The sequence below is a fragment of the Sardina pilchardus genome, chromosome 13, assembly GCF_963854185.1.
Source record: "Sardina pilchardus chromosome 13, fSarPil1.1, whole genome shotgun sequence".
Taxonomy (NCBI): Eukaryota; Metazoa; Chordata; class Actinopteri; order Clupeiformes; family Clupeidae; genus Sardina; species Sardina pilchardus.
The window spans coordinates 7,222,424-7,227,423 of NC_085006.1; the positions used below are offsets into that span (position 1 = coordinate 7,222,424).

The 5,000-nt window shown below is 48.8% G+C and overlaps 1 protein-coding gene across 2 annotated transcripts in view; it reads right to left on the reverse strand.

Annotated features, from left to right (window-relative positions):
• The window catches only part of LOC134099858 (protein jagged-1b), a 35,795-nt gene that overhangs the window by 16,861 nt on the left and 13,934 nt on the right, over positions 1-5,000 (reverse strand). The window lies entirely within an intron of this gene.

The following is a 5,000-nucleotide window of genomic DNA, read 5'->3' on the forward strand; positions in this document are numbered from 1 at the left end:
ACACAGAGAGATAGCAGGAGAACAGGAGCAGTGAAGAGGAGGGAGGGAGGGAGAGATAGAGATAGAGAGTAAATAGTGACACACAAAAATGAGTGAAAGAGGAGCAACAGAGATGAATAATTCAGCTCCACACCCATCGTCTCCCCGCCGACGCCTGCGCCTACCATGCAAATAACACAGGCTGGCGGGCGCTCACTCGCTCGTTCGGTCGGTGGGGTTCCTCTAACAGGCGGGCAGCATGTGTAGTCACGGACGCCTCGCCGAGAGCCCACCGCCGCGGAGACGAGTGGAGAGAGCGAGGGAGCGAGCGAGGGAGGGAGGGAGGGAGGGAAGGAGGTGTGCAAGGTGAGGGAGAAGAGTGTGAGGAGTGGAGAGAAAATGAGGGGCTTGTCGGCTGGAGGGAGATGGAGAGGAAAATTGAGGACGGACAGCGGTAATGATTGCTCTCCCCCTGTGCTGGTCATACGATACGCCTCCCACACAAACACACACACACACAGATATAAACACATACTCTGCAGTCTGTCACATACAGAGGCTGAATCGTCCACACGCAGAAGCTTAGCCTCCAGGTCTGAGCAGCGCTGCACCTGGACCAGAGCCCCCCCAGCCTGACCCCCCCCCCATACACACCCTCTCAGCCTCACCACTGGAAATCTCTCTCCTAAGTCAACAGTGATAAACTCGCTCAACTCACACCATTATATTCACCGAATGTTTGCAATTTGCCCTCATACAAACACCAGTGATGCCCCACCTCTCTCCCTCCCTCCCTCCATCTCTCTCTATCCCTCGCTCCCTCTGTCTTTCTCTCACACACACACAGAGTGTAGACGCAGCGGCAGCAGCAGGGCCCAGAAGGATTTCCAGGACCTATTCAGCGTCAAACAGCCACAAAGATAAAGCCCCATCTCTCCATCTCCATTGTCAAAACAATGCGCTCCTCTCTCTCTCTCTCTCTCTCTCTCTCTCTTCCTCCCCTGGTCCCTCTCTCTCTAGCTCACATTCCTGCATTCCTGGATCGGATATCCCCCCATCCACAAGCGTCTGAGTCACAGATGGAACAGATAGAATGCATAGAAGACTTACGGGCTCTAATTTCAGACAAAAACCCAGACACACGCACACACACACACACACACACACACACACACACACACACACGCATACACACACACACACACACACACAATCACAGAAAGAGAGAGGATACGCACAAACACACAGGGCAAAGCAATACCAACCAACAATTGGTTAACAAATATGAAAACTGTCCTTGGAAATGTCTTCTTTGCTTTCCATGAACTATTTGTGGCATATAGAGATGCGTATACAAGGCATGCATTGTTACATCCTGGCCAAGATCCTCTCAGGAATAAATGAATACTAATGGTAGAGAGGACGCAGTGGCATAGTTCCCTTTGCATTCATTACTTAATGTAAAACTTTATAATGGCTCCATTATACTGTGCCACCTTTCTCAAGGTACCCTAAGGTCCCGTAGCATATTTTAGAAATGGCCATAACTAAATCAATTACACTAATGTAGATAAATGATGGCGTTTATGATGTTGGAGCTTCAGTGTGACCTGTTGCTTGGAGGTTGCAGAGGAGCCTCCAGTACTTAGTGCTGTTGGCTGGTTGAATCTTAGTAAGCTGGTGTGGTACCAGGAATGGACTGTTCCGGCAGGAGGCTAGAAGCTGCACTGCCCATTATTGTTGTGGCTTTGGGACATCCCGTCAGAGGAGATGAGGCAGGCCAGCGAGGTGGGGTAGGAAGTGCATCATCACGCGCAAGATCAGAAAACACTACAACAAACAAACGCACACGCACACACATACACACACACACACACACACACACACACATACACACACATACACACACATACACACACATACACACACACACACACACACACACACACACACACAAAATTACTTCAATACTGGCCTACCTCCAGCACTCACTTGCCTTCCACTCTTTTCCTCTACTCCATTCCAACCCCCCACAGTCCTCTCTTTCTCTTTTGATTCCCTCCATCTCTCTCTTCCTCCTCCTCCTCCTCCTCCCCCCACTCCCCTCTCTCTAACTGCCTGCAGCTAGCTCTCTGTAGTCTGCTGGGTTGAGATTTGAGCCCGCGTGGGCAGGTGAGTCACGCTGACACTCAGGATGGGCGTGTGGTTGGCCCGGCACTGTCCATCACGTCCGAGGTCAGGGGCAGAACCCCCCCCCCACCGGTGGCTGGCGTAAGCACCGCGGCTCGTGCCAGCCATTCTGACCCGACGGAAGTTTAGATCAAACAATCACGGGGCGGAACACAGCCGTGACTCACCCAGCGGAGCTGAAAAGGTAGTATAAACAATGGCCCGGGCCTGGTGTTGGGCCGCGGCAGCGTGGGGCTGCTTAATGGCTGCCTGGCGCTCTGCCTGAGCCTGACAGAGGAAGGTTGGGTGACGGCCGGGCTCAGACCGCCACCATGGCAGTTTATACACAAAATGAGAGACTTGTATACAGTTGAAAGGTCTGACGTTATATCAGATGAGCTAGAAAGGCAAAGGAAACAGACTTGCTGAAGTGCTGTTGACTTTTAAAGCACTCTTGAGACTTAATGTACACATGTGCAAAATGTGAAGATAGATGCAATCACGTAAAAAGCCGTTCACGTCACTAAATAATGGCGCGATCAAAGCTTGATCAAATTTCAGATGAAAGCATAGCTGTAATAACAGCTGTAATTTTAGCCCAGCCAGGCTTCAACAGACCTGTTGAAACATCTACAATCTGCCATAGGGCCTCAGTGGTGTAATCGTATCACTCAACTAACAACCTCTCAGTGGGATTGGCTAATTTCCCACTCTGGCCGTGTGCATGGAGCAATGAATGGTGACGACCATACAGGTGTCAATCCCAGCCAAGACACAAAGTCCTGTCTACCACAAGCCTCTGCCAACTGACAAAACTTCCACTAACGCCAACCGCTGATAAGTTGTAGCACCTGGCACATATCAGCCACAAATATCCGGTTTGTGCGTAGATAAGAGTTTGTTTACCCAGGCGGCTATATACAATCAACAGAAGCATGGGCATCCAGCGACAGATATGCTATAGATTCCACCAGATGGGGAGCGCGGGGAGCATCAACTACTGAGGGACGAAACGTACTCCAAGATGTAAGATAAGATATATTAATATTTAATGAGGCCGCAACACACTGATCCTACTAGCAATGGTGGGCAGCACTAGGCTAAATGGAGGTAGCCTCCCAATCTGTGTTCATGGTTTCCCTTAGCAAAGTTTACAGTCTTTTTTAACACAATAAAATACCTTCATTTTCATTTGTATTGTAAGACTTCTTAGAAAGTATGCTGACTGAGAGCATTGTGTAAGTGTGGGTGTGTTGTGGGGGGCACTGTATGTGTGTGTGTGTGTGTGTGTGTGTGTGTGTGTGTGCCTGTGTGTTGTGGGAGCTGTAGCTTGGGACAGAGAGTGCAGTCTGATAGATTTACGTCATTCCTCTCTCTACAGTTTTCCTGAGTTTGGTGGGAAAATCTCCCAGCCAGCCAAACCGGGATCACCTACTCACACACGCGCATGCATGCATTCACACACACACACACACACACACACACACACACACACACACACACAAAGACACAGGCATATTCACGGATCAGTCTTCCAGGCAAACTCCAACATGTCACCACATCTAAAGAGCTTATCAGGAAAAGAAAAAGCATTGCTAAACTCCCACCACACACACACACACACACACACACACACACAAAATTACGAACTGTAAATGTAAACAAAACACACCCACTGCCTCTAAACCATCTTCCCAGGCACAGAAGTGAATGACAAACATAATTTTGCCAGTACACAATGTCCCCCACCTCTTTCCCAGCCCTCTCTAACAAACACATAAACACAAACACAAACACACACACACACACACACACACACACACACACACACACACACACACACACACACACACACACACACACACACAGTGAGGAGCAACCTGATGACAAACAGCAGCATCAACAATAAAGGCATGTGATAAGATCTTCAATAACAAAGCTGTGATATTTTTACAGCACAGAACAATGACAGTCGGGGACATTGCAACGCAGAATGTGAGGTGTGTGGTGCCGGGCTGTCTCTGTCTTCACCTTTGAGTGTTGCTGTTGTTGTTAGTGTGTGTGTGTGTGTGTGTGTGTGTGTGTGTGTGTTTGTTTGTATGTGTGTGTGCAGTACACAGCTGAGAAGGTGAGACAGTCGCATGAAGTGTGCAGTGACTGCAAAGGTATTCCATCGCTCTCACGAGTCACATCCTGTGTTTCCACTCCTAGCTAGGCCATTATTCCGCAGCCTCATACATTTCCGTTCTGGTGTCAGGCCCACTTTCTTGGAACACCAGGTGTCTTGCTCGACAGATTAAAAGCGTTTTATCTCGCTTATTAATGCCTGGTAGAACCAATTATCCGTTAGCGATGTCCCAATGATTCATCTCCTTCCCTTTTAAGTGAAAAGAATAAAGTAGCTCAAATATTCATGCGACATAATGGAACTTCAAAGTGCTATTAACATCGAGGGATCATATAAAATGACACTTGGATGGATAAAGCAAAATCAACCGTCTAGCGGAAATATGAACCACTGGATGTGTTTTATTCTGCCATGTTGAACTTGACAGAGTGCCTGTTTCCAGTTCATTCATTCGCCAGGTACAAGTGCCCCCAGGCAGACATCGCAGCGAATTCGGACATCTGTGTTCATTTAGCAGCTCAAATCATATGTGCTGAAGAGATTTGCTCAAAATTAAATTCTGTGTACGTGGAGGGGGGCCGAGGGGGCTCAGGTCCTGCTCTTGTCCGATGGCATATATTAACAGTAAGCCACCCAGCAAACTCCCTTAATCCGCACGGTCTTGGGCTGCGACCCAGCGGCCATGCTACGCCTGCTGGAACCTGAAGGGTCTGAGCCACAGTTA